The sequence below is a fragment of the Protopterus annectens genome, chromosome 6.part0 (assembly GCF_019279795.1).
Source record: "Protopterus annectens isolate FY-2018-M chromosome 6.part0, PAN1.0, whole genome shotgun sequence".
Classification (NCBI taxonomy): domain Eukaryota; kingdom Metazoa; phylum Chordata; order Ceratodontiformes; family Protopteridae; genus Protopterus; species Protopterus annectens.
The window spans coordinates 1,152,986,540-1,153,002,173 of NC_056737.1; the positions used below are offsets into that span (position 1 = coordinate 1,152,986,540).

General features: G+C 43.6%; 1 protein-coding gene across 1 annotated transcript in view; it reads right to left on the reverse strand.

Annotated features, from left to right (window-relative positions):
- Positions 1–15,634, reverse strand: part of GCA (grancalcin) — a 365,906-nt gene that overhangs the window by 271,566 nt on the left and 78,706 nt on the right. The gene's annotated exons all lie outside the window — the stretch shown is intronic.

Genomic DNA, 15,634 nt, shown 5'->3' on the forward strand with positions numbered 1-15,634 from the left:
AGGTGGTTTCCTTGGAGGTTTTACATTCTTGATTCCTCTGAGGAACTGCCTGAGCAAAGGGTGCGAAAAAACAGGTGGATCAAAGCTGTATTCTGCTGAAATAGCTGATGCATGTATCTTGATGGAGGAGTAGGACAAGCCTGAATGAAGAAGTTCGGCCAGATACTCTAGAATGTTAGGCATATCTATGTTTGACACATCTTTTCCTCTTTCAGTACTCCAAAATGACAAACCTTTTCCATTTTCCAGCATAGTTCCTTCTTGTTGAAGGTCTGCGTGCTTCAAGAATAATGTCTTTAACTCTTTGGGAAAGTTCCGGGTTAGCTGTTGCTATGCGATGTTCCATGCAGTCAGTTGCAACGTTTTTAGGTTTGGATGTATGATGCTGTAGTTGTTCTGAGTTAGCATCAAAGGCATCAGGGGTATTGGCCACATATTGTTCTGAGACATGCTTCTCAGCAGTGGGTACCAGTGTTGTCTTGACCAGTTTGGAGCTATCAGGATTATCCTTGGACGTTCTTCCTTGATTTTTAGTAATACTTTGTGTATCAAGGGAAGCGGTGGGAATGCATATGCTGTCAGACCTTTCCAGCTGAAGGAGAGCGAATCCACTTTCCATGCCAGTGGGTGTAATGTCCTTGTGCAGAATTTTTTGAGCTGGTGATTGAGAGGTGATGCAAATAGATCTGAGGCATTCCCCATTTCTTTGAGATGGTCTTGAAAATGTCCGGGTGCAGTTTCCATTCGTGGGCATCCGATGTGGTTCTGCTTAATATGTCTGCTAGAATATTTTCTTTTCCCGGTACAAAAATTGCCTGTAACTGGATGTTGTAGCTGAGTGCCAGGTTCCACAGCTCCAAAGTCATTCTGCATAGGGGGTATGAATGAGTGCCTCCCTGCTTGTTGATGTACCACATGACTGTGGTGTTGTCTGTCCTTATCAACTGGCCCTCTTTGAGAAATGGTCTGAACCTTTGGATTGCCAGTTTTACTGCCAGCATTTCTTTTAGGTTGATGTGCAGGTGAAGTTGATCCTGTGTCCACAATCCTTGCACGCATTTGTCCAGCATGTGGGCCCCCCATCCTCGGTCTGAAGCGTCTGTTGTGATGGTCTGGCTTGCTTGACATCTGCGAAAGGGTAGGCCTGGGTTTGTCTGGCATGCCTGAGCCCACCATAGGAACTCCTGTTTTAAGCATGGAATTAGTGGGATTTCTGTTTCTAGGCTGTGACTGTGTTGGGACCATAAATTCTTTAGGTACCACTGTAGTTGTAGTCTGGCAAGTGGGACCAGGATTATGCATGATGCCATGAAGCCCAAGGCCTGCAGTACTTTTCTTGCTGTTAACTTGTTCAGCTTTGTTAGTGCCAAGAAGTAAAGAGGGAGTTCTTTTTGTTTTTCTGCAGTTAGGAATGCCATTTGTTTTACTGTGTCCAATTCCGCGCCCAAGAATGTCCTTGTTTGGGATGGTATCAGCCTTGACTTTTGTAGATTGACTGTGTATCCCAGTGCTTGTAGCAAGTAAATGACCCTTTGTAAATCTGTTGTCAGCTTGCTTTTGTTGTCCCCTTGTAGCAGGCAGTCGTCCAGGTATGGGTAAATTTGTATTCCCTGTAGTCTGCAATGGGTAATTACTGATGCCAGGCATTTTGTGAATACTCTGGCAGTAGATAAGCCAAAGGGCAATGCTGAGAATTGATAGTGCTCTGATCCTGCAAGAAATCTGAGGTATCTTCTGCAGATTGGTCGAATGGGGACGTGCAGGTATGCCTCCTTGAGATCTAGAGTTACCAGCCAACACTCCTTGCCCAGCATGGGAAGAAGTTGCTGTAGGGTCAGCATTTTGAATTTTGGGACAATGATGTATGTATTTAAGGCGGACAGGTCGAGAATTGGTCTCCAACTTTTTTCCTTTCTTGGAACTAGGAATAGTCTTGAGTAGAACCCCTTTCCTTGCTCTGTAGTTGGCACTTTTTCCACAGCTCTCATGTTTGCTAACTGCATTATCTGTTGTAGAGCCTCTGTTTTTTGATTTGGAGGTAGATTTGGCATTCCTCTTTTGATTGGTAAAGTGTGGAAGTGGAACCGGTATCCTTGATCTATGGTTTGTAAAATCCACTTGTCTTTTGTTATATATAGTGCCAGTTTTTTGAAAATAAGGTTAACTTTCCGCCTAGAGGAGCTGCTATTTGTTCCCTGGTAGGCGGATTTAGGATTAAGTCACTGTGGTTGTGTTGATGTAGTGGCAGTGGTTGTGTCTGTGCCTCTGTTGTTACCTTGCCACTGTCGTCCTCTGTAGGCACCTCCTCTGGATTGGTTTCTGCCACTGGAACGTCTGTTTCTGCCCCTTTGAGATCTTGTGGAGTCAGGAAAGGACCAATTTTTGGCAGGCCAGTTCCTGCTAAACCTTGGGGGTTGAACCTGCAAGAAATCTTTAAGCGATTGAACGGATTTTGCCTTTTCTTCCATTTTCTTCATAACCTGCTGGGCAGGTGTACCAAACAAACTTGTCTTATCCATAGGAGCATCTAGTAACTTTGCTTTAACATGATCCTGTAAAGCTTGCTCCTTTAGCCATGCATGCCTTCTTATCACTGTGCCAGTCATGGCTGATCTAAATGAAGCCTCCAGTGCATCATAGCCACATTTTAAGGAATGGTTACTAACCTGTTGTATGTTATTTACCATTTCTAATACATATTTCTTATCAAGAGATTCATCAGTGGTTAGCTTTTTAGTTAACTGATCAAGCATAAACTCTTGGTATTGTATCATGTGAAACTGACAGTTTAAAGCTCTAGCTGAGAGAGTAGCTGAAGTGTAGACCTTTTTGCCCCATCTGTCTAATGACCTTGCTTCCCTTTCAGAAGGAATAGGGTTTTAGCTATGGTCGCGGCTACTGCCTTGGGACCCTGGGATATAGTTTCGGGGTCTGCAAGAGGGGCCTTGTAAAGGTGGTGATGACTGTCTGGCACCCTGTAAAATCTGTCTGGTTTGGCAGGGGCTGGAGGTAAAGAATCTGGAGCGGAGCAGACATCATTGAAAGCATCATCCACCACAGAGAGAACAGGAGGTATAGCTAAGGGCCTGTGTTGTGGAAGGTGCAGAAAAGTCCTAAGTCTTTTCTGGAGTCTGAAAATCCTGTTGCTGCCATTGGAACTGCTCTCGCATGGCATGTAAGGTTTCCCCAAAGGAAAATTCTTCTGGTGGGGAAGCAGCTGGAATGGATTCTTCAGCATCAGAGTCTTCAAAATTAGAGAAAGGAGCCTCTGGCTGGTCAGTTATGTCTGATTCATCGGCTGAATCATCAGATGACACTGGCTCAGGGGGCTCTGCCCTAGGTCTCTTTTCTGGGGGCTGAGAGGCCCTGTCTGGGTGAGATTGAGATCCTCCAATTAATGAAATTAAATCTTCTGCCAGAGTAAGCATTTGAGAACTAGGAGGGCCTGGTTGAAGGGGGTTTAACAGGCACTGTTTTAGTAGTCTTGGCTGCTTTAGCCCTGGCGAAGGCCTTAATGGACATGGCTGCTGGAGGCCTAGCAGCACCACGTGCTGGGGTAGAGACATCCAAGGGAATGGTGTCTGATAAGTCAGTGGCAACCACCGTAGTGGGTATAATTTCTGAGGCCGATTCAAGAATGTTAGCAGGGGTCTCAGTTGTAGAGATAGATTCAGCTGTACTTTGATCAGTTTTCTCGGTTTCGGCCGAAACCGAGACACTCGCGGTTTGCTTAACCATGGTTTCAGCCGAAACCGCGGACCGCGAGTGTCGGTCTTTATCTTTGCGTTTTTTGGCAGATTGGGTAGTCGGAGGATCCGACTGCATAATGTACGCAAAATCAGAACCGAAAAACTGTTCAGCAAACTCCGACCGACGCCTAAGTGTTCGTCGGTTGAAAGAAGCACAGGCCGAACAGGCTGCTACGTCGTGGGCTGGGCCTAAACAAGGCAGACAATAAGAGTGGAAATCTTTATGAGGTATTTGTTTCCCACAGGTTAAACAATTATTAACTTTTTCTGACATCGGCTGAGGCAAGAAAGAGTCCCCAACGGGGTACTTAGCTTTAGAAGTCTTCGAAGTAGTATTCGGTAGAAGTAATCTCTGGATCCGACCGACCGGCACTTGCGAACAGCTTCTGCTTCGGGCGCCACGCGGCAAGAAAGACTGAGGAAAATGGCGTCGGCTGATGCCTTTATACCCGAAGACCAACAGTGATGACGTCGGGTGAAGTGCGACATCAGCCGCAGCCGGACCCGGACTTTGGAATCCGGCCGACTGAAGGGCTGCCTGACGACAGGACAACTCAGTTGTTATGACTGCAGATGCATCCATGAAGGACATCAGCGGCCCTGTAAGAGGCCTCCAGTGAATCATAACCACATTGCAAAGTATGCTTTCCCACTTGTTCAGCTGCATGCACTAAATCCTGCAATTCCTTGTTCTCTGAACATTCAGTACTTGTCAACAATTTTAAGTAGTGACATTAAATGTTGCTGATATTTAGACAATTTAAAGCCCTTACAGCCAGGGTAGCAGAAGTGTAGACTTTTTCCCCCCATCTGTCTAGAGCCCTAGAATCCCTATCAGAGGGGACAGGGTTTTTTGCAGTGAAAGCTTTAACCCCTTTGGGACCTCGAGAAATAGTTTCTGGGTCCGCAGCGGGGTTTTTATATAGGAATCCAGGAACCTGTAATATCTGTCTGGCTTAGCAGGTACAGGGGGTAAAGAGTCAGGGGACAGGCCGGACTCTGAAAATACATCTACAATGGTCTAGAACAGGTGGAATAGCAAGGGGTCTGTGTTGAGGAAGTAGTAGAAAATCTGAGCCTTTTCTTAGATTCTGAATAATCCTGGCTCTCCCAGTGGAAATGTTCCCTCATGGTATGCAGAGTTTCCCCAAAAGAATAATCCTCAGGAGGGGAGACTGAAGGAATGGATTCTTCAGCATCAGAATTCTCATATGGAAGCATGGGGTAATCCTGTTCAGAAGAGGAAATAGAAACCTGATCAGAAGAATCATACTCTGTCTCTTACCTAGGCCTCTTATCAGGAGGGGGATGGGAGCCCCTGATCAAAGTAATTAGGTCTTCGGCCATTTTAAGCATAGAAGTCTCAGTAGGAGAATGCTGTACTTGTTTCTTTGTCTTTAGAGCGGCTTTAGTCTTTGAAGCTGAAGATGGCTTAATATATAGTTGTGTAGGTCTGAAGGCACCCTCAGAAGCAGATGTCTGCACAGCTGCTCTGGACCCATCTGAGGAAATGATTTCTGAGTGTCCAATACCTTGAGTATCCAGAGGCCCAGTCGGCTCCACGTGGGAGTCGGAAGCGGCCTGTGGCTCTGACGTAGTGGGCGCCAGGGGCTGCGAAAGCACCTCACTGAGAACCGGCGACTGGCCTAGTATAGGCTTCGTCGGTTTTGGACCTTGGATGCCTAGCCTTTTCCTTGTCCTTGCGTTTTTTGTAAACTCCGGTAGTCGGCTGGTCCGACGGCATTATATAATTAAATCTTCGGCCAAAGTAATGAAATGCAAAATTGAACCAACGCTTGATAGTGTGTTGGTTAAATCTAGCACAAAACCGACAGCTAGCAACATTGTGATCAGGGCCTAGGCAAGGAATACAGTAAGAGTGAAAATCCTTGAGGTATTTGCTTCCCACAAGAAATACAATTGCTAACTTTTTCTGACATCGGTCTAGAGCAAGAAGAAAGTTTCCCCAATGGGGTACTTAGCTTTAATTAAGACGTCGGTTCTGAAATTCAGATTTGAAAATCTCAGGAGTCGGCCGACCGGCACTTGCGAACTGCTTTTGCTTCGGGCACCGCGCAGCAAGAAAGACTAAAGAAAATGGCATCAGCTGCATCTTTTATACTCCTGGCGCACTGACGTCAGGGAAGAGGTGACAGCAACAGACTCCGGACTTAGACTTTGGAATTCTGGCCGACTGCGGGTAGCCTGCCAGCAGGATAACCCAAGAGTAATGACTGCAACAGTGAAACACAATGAACATCGGAAGATGCATTAATAGTCTTGTGCCCTTTTGTCTGACCATAATGCCATTACATTCACTCTAACCTTTAGTTCAGTATATATCTTAACTCAGTATATATCTTAACTCATTCTCAAAGGTTACCCGCATACACAATTAAAATAAAAGGTTTCAATGATTTTTTTTTTTAAATTTATTTATTTATTTATTTTGAGATAAATAAATTGATTCATGGAATTTAACAATGGGGAGTTGGCAGATGCTATACTATGAGACACCCCCAAAAGCCAATTTGGTAAAATTAAAAAGGTATAAACGTAAAAGGAAAGACCTGGACAAAGAACGGATTGCTCTCCAATCTAATATAAATTAGAAGGTAAACTTAAAGCCCAATGACAAAGTCACAAATATGGAGTTAAAGCCTTTAAATTCAACACAAGATCTCAATCAATCTGTAAAAAAATTGTTCAGTATGCCCAACAAATCTACATAGAATAGCAATTAAATCAAAAAATGAACAAAATAAATCACATTAAAGAGACTGTATATAAAGCAGTGGAAAAGGCATAATGACATACTGCAACATTTTAGCAAATATTGCAAACAAAATGGAGACAAATTTACATAATGAACTGATAAATGTTTGAAGAAAAATATAAATCGTAAATTAAGTAAAACAGAAAAGTAACAGATGGAATTGAAAAGACCAAATTAAAAGTCTCAAAACCAACAATGCTCCAGGATTAGATGGTATCATCCCAGAATTGTATAAACTGTTACTTGACAATATTATCTCTGAAGTTGTCAAAAGCTCTGCTAATATTACCCCCTCTTGGAGATGCTCTATAATTACACCTATTTTAAAATCAGATAAAGAACCTGTATCATGTGCTTATCGCCCCATCTCACTTTTGATTGTGCACTACAAAATTTTCAGGTCTATACTAGCAAAAAGGCTAAAACGTATACTCTTGGGATTAATAAATCAAGATCAAGCTGGCTTTATAATAAACAGAAGAGTAGAAGACAATATTCAGAGAGTTTTTTTTCTTTAATTGATGAAGCAAATGAAAAATTTTCAGGTCTATACTAGCAAAAAGGCTAAAACGTATACTCTTGGGATTAATAAATCAAGATCAAGCTGGCTTTATAATAAACAGAAGAGTAGAAGACAATATTCAGAGAGTTTTTTTTCTTTAATTGATGAAGCAAATGAAAATAAACGAACCATCAATAAGTCTAGATACGGATAAAGCTTTCAATTCAGTGAACTGGCCTTACTTAAAATATTAAATTAATATAACGTTTCCTCAGTTTTACAGCCTTAATTAAAACACTTTATAGCAATTCAGTATCTACCCCTTAATACAGCAACAGACAAAACAAGGACGCCCTCTTTCTCATTTATTATTTACTCTAACTAGAGCCATAGCTAATTATACAAGATATAATATAAGGCTTCAAAATTAATAAAGACATTTCATCAAAAATCCAGCTTTTGCAGAGGACATACTGTTGACATATTCTGATATAGAACACTTGTCACATCATGTACTCAAAGCCTTGGATTACTTTGAAAAGGTTTCAGGTTTGAAAATTAATCATAATAAAACTAAAACATTGCTTAAATACAAAAGCTGGGAGGAAGGTAGCAGTGGGTTTCTAAACACTGAGCTATACAATAATGCTGTGACTATTAAATTATTATTGTGGTCAGATTGTCAATGTCTCTCGTTGGAAATCTTTACATGAGAAAGTATTAATAGATCGCAAACTTATGAAACTGAGTATCAACATATTCTACTAGTCTCTAAAAGATTTTGGTCTGAATGAAAAAGACAAGTTTACTTTTATACCTTTTAATTAACCAAATCCTTTCAGTCTTTAAAAGGTTTATGAATTCAAATTACTTAGTCAAGGATTTACCAATCCTATTAATCCCCACTGCATTCACCAACGGATGCTTAGCATTGTTTAATGCAAACACAATGACAGCGCTCAAGAATAGTAACCTAATATTTTGGCATAAAATTTCTTAATGGCAACGAAATACATCCTGTTGAATGAATATTTAACAGCAAAATATAGCATAGATCAAGGAGGCTGGTTAGATATGCATACCTGTAAAGAATATACTCAGGATAAAAATCAAAATATCACTAGATTTTTAAACTAAACCCACTCCAAAAATATTGGGTCTATTCTCTGATGTTAACAGTGGGCCATCCAAGGGGAAGTTAAATTTATCAACTGCATTAGAACAGAATGCGTTGTCCTAGATATGACAATCTGGAAAGTACAGTTGTGTACACCTACCATAAATGTAGATGTTAGAGTGTCGTCACTGTTGCAGTCATAACTGTAGGGTGATCCTGCCAGCAGGCAGCCAGAGGTCGGCCAGAATCACAAAGTCTGGGTCCGGCGTCGGCTGCACAAGCTAGTACCCCAACGTCAGTACGCTCTGGTACATAGCCCTCAGCCGACGACATCTTCTCCAGCCTTTCTTGCCCCAGATGTCAGAAATCCCCAATAAACAAAAACCCACAAGGAAACACAAACACACCATAAAGTGAAAAAAGAGGGAGGGAAACACCGACTGCAACAGTGAAGACACTCGAACATCTACATTTATGGTAGGGGTACACAACTGTACCATGTTCTTCGTGTTTCACTGTTGCAGTCATAATTGTAGGGTGGAATCCCAAAGCAGTGAAGAAAGGGAGGAGGCTTAGATAGAAGGGGAGGAGGCTTAGATAGAAGAAGGGGCAGCAAGAAGGCCCTGCAAAACAGCAGAGGCAAAACCTGCCCTGGTCTTGGAATACAAAGGGAGATAGTAGTGTTTGGAAAAGGTATGCACAGAACTCCAAGTGGCAGCTTCCAAGATATCCTTGGTAGGGACTCCTCTGAGAAAAGCAGTAGAAGTGGCAGCTGCTCTAGCAGAATGACTTCTCAGTACCTGGAAACTGTTTCCCATGATGAGTGTAACAAAATCTTATTCCATAGGCAATCCATTTGGAAATAGTTTGTTTGGAAATAGCCTTTCTAAGAGAACTGGAGGCAAAAGAAACAAACAATTGGTTAGATTTTCTGAACTCTTTAGTCTTGTCCAAGTAAAATCGTAACGATCTGTGTACGTCCAATGAATGCAAAATCCTTTCCCCTTTATTTTGAGGATTAGGAAAGAAGGTAGGAAGGTGAATTGTCTGGTTTAAAGTAACTTTTGAAATCACCTTAGGCATGAAAGTAGGATTGGTCCTCAAGGATACTCTGTCAAGATGGAAAATTAGGTATGGCTCCACAGCCATAAGAGCTTGCAACTCTGAAACCCTTCTGGCAGAAGTCAATGCCAACAAAAGAACTGTCTTCCAGGATAAAAATTTAATATCAGAAGCCGCAGCAGGCTCAAAAGGAGGCAAAGTGAGTTTTTCCAAAACATAGTTAAGATCCCAGGCAGGGACAGGAGGGGTCCTGGGAGGCCTCAAATTCTTAGCTCCTCAAGAATTGTCTCACCAATGGATGAGAAAAAACAGGAGGGTCAGTATTAAAATGAGCAGATATAGCAGAAGCATGAATCTTAATGGAAGAAAAGGAAAGGCCTTTAGACAAAAGGTCTGAAAGGTAAAGCAAAATAGACGAGAGATCAGGCACAAAAGGATTAGAGCCACGGTCCTGCATCCAAATACAAAACCTTTTCCATTTAGAGGCATAGGATTTCTTAGTGCTAGGCCGTCTGGCTTCTAGAAGAACATCTAAAACTTGTTTGGGGAGCTTAGAAGAAATCAAATTTCCTTGAAGAGCCAAGCTGCCAGGCAAAGGGTCTTGAGATGAGGGTGTAGCATCTGACCCTGATGCTGGGACAGAAGAGAAGGGTACAGAGGAAGGATCAAAGGAGGTTCCAAGCACAGATGTTGTAAGGTCGGATACCAAAACTGTCAAGGCCAACTTGGAGCAATCAAGATGATGAACTTGGGCTTGTCCTGTTTTATCTTCAGTAATATCCGGGGAAGAAGAGGAAGAGGAGGGAAGGCATATCCAGAAAGGTTCCTCCAACTGAATGACAGGGCATCCACTTTCCAAGCTGTTTTGTGGAAGGACCTGGTGCAAAAGAGAGGCAGCTGATTGAGATGGGATGCAAACAGATCTATCTGGGGACACCCCCAAACTGCAGTTATCCTGTTGAATAAGTTGGTGTCTAGCATCCATTCGTGAGGATCCAAAATGTTTCTGCTTAGGCTGTCTGCTAAGAGATTCTGCTTTCCTGGAATGAATTGAGCCTGAAGATGCAGATTCAGGCTTAAGAGCTATGTCCCATAAAGTCATAGCTAGTCTGCAAAGGGGGTATGAATGAGAGCCCCCCTGCTTGTTTATGTACCACATGACTGTGGTGTTGTCTGTACGAAAGAGGCCCTGGTTGCAAAAGGGTCTTGAAGGCTAGAAGAGCATTTTGAACTGCCAACATTTCCTTCAGATTGATGTGCCAGTGAAGGTGATTCTTTGTCCAGGTCCCCTGCTGGCAATTGTTTAGAAAATGTGCTCCCCAAGCATAATCCGAGGAGTCCGTGGTTATGATTTGAGAAGGTTGAGGTAGACGAAAAGGCTTCCCTTCGTTTAAAGCACACACCCTGGACCACCAAAGGAACTCCTTCTGGAGGCAGGGGATCAGAGGAATCAAAGTGTCCAGATCTTGGTAATGCTGTGACCATACACTTTTCAGGTACCATTGAAGCTTTCTCATATGAAGCCTTGCATTTGGAATTAACAGAATGCATGAAGCCATATAGCCCAGTGCCTGCAGGAATTTCCTTGCAGTGAGCTGAGTTAAGGATGCCAAGGTTTTGAAAATTGAAGCCAGCTGTATTTGTTTTTCTGGAGTAAGGAAAGCCCTTTGTAAGGTTGTATTTAGGAGGGCTCCCAAAAATATAATTTGAGAAGGAATCAATTGTGACTTTTTTATGTTCACTGAAAATCCCAAGAGGAGGAAGAGATGTTGAACAAAATCCAGATGTTGAAGTAAAAGGCCCTTGCTGTCTGCCTGGATAAGGCAGTCGTCCAAATGGGGGTAAATCTGAATCCCCTGAAGTCTGCAATAAGCCACTACTGGGGCCAGGCACTTGGTAAAAACCCTGGGCGCAGTAGATAAACCAAAGGGCAGTACAGAGAAGTGCCTCGAGCCTGCTTTGAATCTGAGGAATTTCCTGCATTCCTGCCTGATGGGAATGTGTAAGTAGGCCTCCTTTAGGTCCAATGTCACCATCCAAGCGTCCTGGGAGAGTACTGGAAGCAGTTGTTGTAGAGTAAGCATTTTGAATTTTGGAATTTCCAAAAAGGTGTTTAACACTGAAAGGTCCAGAATAGGTCTCCATGAGTTTTGTTTTCTTGGAACCAGAAAAAGTCCTGAGTAAAAGCCTTTTCCCATTTCTGAGAAAGGAACAGGCTCTATGGCTCTCACGGCCAGTAGAGCATCCACTTGATTTAAGGCCTCTGCCCATTGATGTTTTGGCAGATCTGGCCAACCGATAACCCTTGGCAGAGTATGAAAATGGAACTTGTAGCCTCTTAAAATCACGTCCAATACCCATTTGTCCTGGGTAATACGAGTCCAATTTCTGTAAGAGAAAGCTTTCCTCCGAGAGGGGCATCCAGGTAAGGGGGTCCTGAAGCCCAACCGAGAGAGTCAGAGTCTGCTTCCTTTGAGATTGGGATCGGTCTTCTCCCCTTCTAGGTGAAGAAGCAGTCCATTGTCTGGATCTGTAAGAGGCCTGAGCTTGACCACGACCCCTGGAGCGTCTATATCTTCCCCTTTGAGGCCTGTCAGACGTGGGAAAGGACCAATTTTTGGAGGGCCAATTCCTGGAAAATCTAGGAGGCTGAACTTGTAAGAAATCTTTCACAGTCTGCATAGATTTTGCCTTTTCTTCCATCTTTTTAATAACCTCTTCAGCCTTGGATCCAAATAAAACATCATGCTGAACAGGGGCATCTAAAAGTTTAGCCTTAACCTGTTCCGGCAAACTTTGTTCATGAAGCCAGGCATGTCTCCTAATAACAGTACCAGAGGCTGCGGCCCTGCAAGAAGCTTCCAAAGCATCAAAACCACAATGCAAACTATGCTTGTTCACTTGTTCAGTTGCATGCAATACATCCTGCAATTCCTTATCCTCTGCACATGCTGGAAAGGTAGCAAGCTTTTGCTTCAAAACAGACAAAAGAAATTGCGGATACTTAAACATATGAAACTGGCAATTTAAAGCCCTAATAGCAAGGGTAGCAGAAGTATATACCTTTTTACCCCACCTGTCTAAGGCACGAGAATCCTTCTCGGAGGGAATAGGATTTTTGGAAGAAGCAACCTTAGCAGCCTTAGAACCCTGAGAAATAGTTTCAGGATCCAGAAGGGTTCTTGAATAAGAATAAATGAGAATCAGGGACCCTGTAAAATCTATCAGGCTTAGAAGGAGCAGGGGGCATGGAATCAGGATTCAAATTAGCCTCAGAAAAGGCATCATCCACAATATCAAGAACAGGAGGAATAGCTAAAGGCCTGTGTTGAGGAAGAAGGAATTCCCCAAGCCTCTTCTTGGAAGCAGAATAATCCTGACCTTCCCAATGAAAATGTTCCCTCATCTCATGTAAGGTCTCCCCAAAAGAGAAATCCTCAGGCGGAGAAGCAGAGGGCAGGGAATCCTCTACATCCGAATCCTCATAAGGAGGAAAGGAATATTCCTGATCAGAGGAAGAAACAGAAGATACAGAAGCCTGGTCAAAGGAACATCCTGTCGAGGCCTTTTCTCTGGAGGGGGGTGAGAACCCCTAATCATTGTAAGCAAATCTTCAGCCATCCTTAGCAATTGCTTCTGTGTCTTGGGAGTAGCTTCAGAAGTAGCTGGAGCAGAAACTTTAGGTTTAACTGGAGTCTTGGACTTTGCCTTTGTCTTTGAAATGGTGATGTGAGTAGGCCTGAATACCCCCTCAGAAGCCGGTACCTGCACAGCGGTTCTGGACCCATCTAAGGGAGCGACGTCCGAAGGTCCTGCAGCAGATAAAACAATAGGCCTTGATGGCTCCCCATGGGAGTCCGTATCGGCCATCAGTTCAGAAGTGGCGGACGACAGGGGCTGCAAAAGCTCCTCACTGACGACAGCCGAACCGGACGCTGGCTCCAGCTGTGACGAATCCTGTTTGGACCTCGGAGGCCTGTCCTTGTCTTTGCGCTTCTTTTGAATTCCGGTAGAATCAGACGACATTCTATAACTGAAGCGTCTGCCAAATTTAAAGCCCAGTCGTACCGACGCTTAATAGTGCGAGAATTGAACCTGGCACAGAACCGACAAGAAACGTCGTGGTCAGGACCTAAGCAAGGAAGACAGTAAGAGTGGAAATCTTTATGAGGTATCTGTTTTCCACACGCTATACAATTATTAACTTTCTGACATCGGAGGAACAAGAAAAAGATTAACGGGGTACTTAGCTTTGAGAAGAGAAGTAAGAACTTCGGACCGACAGCAATCAAAAACGTAGATCGAAAAATCGCCAACCAACGACTTGCGAGCGGCTTTCCACCGCACGGCAAGAAAGACTGGAGAAGATGGCGTTGCCTGAGGGCTATGTACCAGAGTGTACTGACGTCAGGGTACTAGCTTGTGCAGCCGACGCCGGACCCAGACTTTGTGATTCTGGCCGACCTTGGGCTGCCTGCCAGCAGGATCACCCTACAGTTATGACTGCAAAAGTAAAACACGAAGAATATCTTCAAAAATTAACAATGAACCATTTTCAGAACTAAAAAAAGTTATTCTTAAAAAATGTGCAAGAAAGGAAACGTCCTCACTTTATTGGAAAATCTATACATGAAAATTGCTGAAGAGAGTCTTACACCTCATAAAATTACACAAATATATAAAACAGGAAAAATGAAGCTGAGGTTTCATAGTTTAGTACTAGGCTATCTGCCCTGGGGCATTTGTAAGCCTAGCCATAGTGATGTGGCTTTCGCCACCCCATGAAATGGTACAAAAATGCACAGAATAGATTTAGAATACTGTGCCTCTGTCTAGTAGTGACACAATGAAGGTCCCCTTCTATAATAGAATTAGTTTACTGTGCCCCTGTCTAGTAGTGACACAGATGTGACCCCTGGGGTAAACTTACGATCTCCCATCCACTCAAGATTTCTCTTGGAGTCAGTGAGGGGCTCTGCCTAACATGAACTGGGATCTTGTTCCTAAGCATGGGAAGCCTCTGGGTTATGAATCTATCCCTCCAGCATGTCCTATTCATACTTGTGCCGAGGTTCAAGTCTTTAGCTCTAGTGGTCCTGATGGATTTGGATTTTTTTTGAGGTGGAGCATGTCCATCAGTTCCTGATTGGACATGGCCTTGTACGTCGGGCAGAGACCACCTTTGAGCAGGCGGTATGCTACTGAATAGAGCTGGAGTTTCTTTAGTCTGGCAGAATAAGACATATGTTGGCGACCCTTGATCCTCTTGGTGAGGTACTTTTGTTCTCTCCAGCTGTTGCAAACGCCGGTGAGGTACATACCAAATGGGGCATTGTACTCACCATGGGTCTGATGAGGGAGGAGTATAGGGGTACAATGACATCCTTGGATCTGGATGTGAATCCCTTCATGATAAGGTGTGCAAGGTAGAATGTTTTTCTAACCACTTTGGCAACGTGGGTGTCAAATGAGAGGTCGCTGTCGACTTGGGTCCCTAGGTCTCAGATTACTTTTTCCGTACTCAGTGGGTTGCTGTCTATGTGATAATTTGTGGGTACTTTGTTTTTCCCAAAGGGGACGACTATACATTTTTTGGCATTTAGTTTAAGGCCATGACTCCGGCACCAGTTGTCCGTTTCTGTGAGGCCTTTTTGTAGGATGTGTGTGTCCACTGGTGTATCGACTATGGCGCCTAGTTTGCAGTCATCTGCAAACTTTGTCAACCACAACCCTCCCATGTTTGCTTTAACATCTGAGAAATAAATGTCGAACAAGAGGGGTCCCAGGACAGATCCCTGTGGGACACCACTTGTGACTGGCTTAGAGTCTGACATTGCCCCAGCGATTTTAACTTTATGGGTTCTGTCCTTTAGCCAGTTTGCAACCCATCTAGTGACATAAGGGTTTACGTTTAAGCTGTTGAGCTCATCTATGATGCCCGAGTGGGGTATTGTGTCGAAGGCCTCAGCGAAGTCCATGTAGGCTGTATGGACTACTTTGCCCTCATCAATGGCTCTAGTGACAGTTTCGAAAAAGTCAACCAGGTTCAAAAGGCAGGATCTGCCCTTTACAAAGCCGAACTGGGTGGGGTCAAGTGTCTGTAGGTCCCCTAAGTCTCTGTTTATGAGTTCCATAATGATTCTTTCCATAGCTTTGCAGACCAGGCTGGTTAAGCTTATGGGGCGGTAGTTCCCCAGGTCTGTAGAGGTACCCCCTTTGTGAAGTGGGACCACTGTTGCTGTACGCCAGTGTTCAGGTACATATCCTGTAGTAAGGCTAAGGTTAAATAGCATTTTTATGTGCGGGTTTAGCTCCTCTTGGAGTTCACGTAGCACGCAACCCGGGATACAGTCAGGTCCCATTGATGCTGTGTTTTTAGCTTTGTTGAGGGCGGTTCTCACTTGGAGATCTGAGATGACAGGGAGATT